The sequence below is a fragment of the Buceros rhinoceros genome, unplaced genomic scaffold, assembly GCF_000710305.1.
Source record: "Buceros rhinoceros silvestris isolate BGI_N320 unplaced genomic scaffold, ASM71030v1 scaffold19425, whole genome shotgun sequence".
NCBI lineage: Eukaryota > Metazoa > Chordata > Aves > Bucerotiformes > Bucerotidae > Buceros > Buceros rhinoceros.
In genome coordinates this window covers 7,838-8,727 of record NW_010411472.1, presented here as the reverse complement: position 1 = coordinate 8,727, position 890 = coordinate 7,838, and positions in this window count along the sequence as shown.

The following is an 890-nucleotide window of genomic DNA, read 5'->3' as shown; positions in this document are numbered from 1 at the left end:
TCCTGCTGTAATCACATCTAAAGGAAAACTCTACCCAACCAGCTAGAAATATGTTAGGGCTAAATGTAAAGTCATCCATCTAATGAAAACCATACAGGTCCTATTTGTAGGTGGTAGGCTACCCCAGAGAAAGTGATTTTTGGTACAATTGGCAAACCAGGAGCTCTCAGAGCCCCAGAAGCATTTGAAGGCATAATAGTTTCCTATATAAAAAGCAGGAGACGGGGTCCCGTGGGAGCAGTAAGCCCCTTATATTGATGCCAAAGCCAGGAAGGAGGCTTGGAGAGGAGGCTGCACTTTGGAGGGAGGAACTGCAGGAGAGCCCTGTCTCCACATTAGAAAGACCAAAGATGAAATGGGCATGGTTGAGCATGGCCTGAAATGCTGCCTAGCACCAGTGGGGCAGGATAAGGCTCATCAGCCTGGTAATGAGCCTGACAAAATCCATTGGCCAGCACTGACCTGCAGCCAGTGCAGGCTGAAACACTGGCCACCACATACCCACGGCCAAAATCACCCTCTCAGCATCAGGGCTGCTAAAGCTGAGGCTGACTGGTTTCCTACAGGACATCCTCTTGCTCAGGCAGGAACCAGTTTTGGGGTGTGCAGTGGAGAAGGTGACAACAGCTGTGCCTTCCGACATGAAAATCCACCCACTTGTGGATACTTTCCCCTCCCACTGAAGCCAAAGGAGGCTGATTGCAAGGGACTCGCTTTTCCACCACAATGAGAACTGGAAATCAGTTTCCTGCTTATATCATCAAGAATATCCCACAGGGCTGCAGGTGGCCCAGAAGCAACCAGGTAGGATGGTGCAGGTACCGCTCCACATCACAGGCAGCACCTCATTTCCCTGCAATCAGCTTCTGAAATACCACAACTAGCTTCTA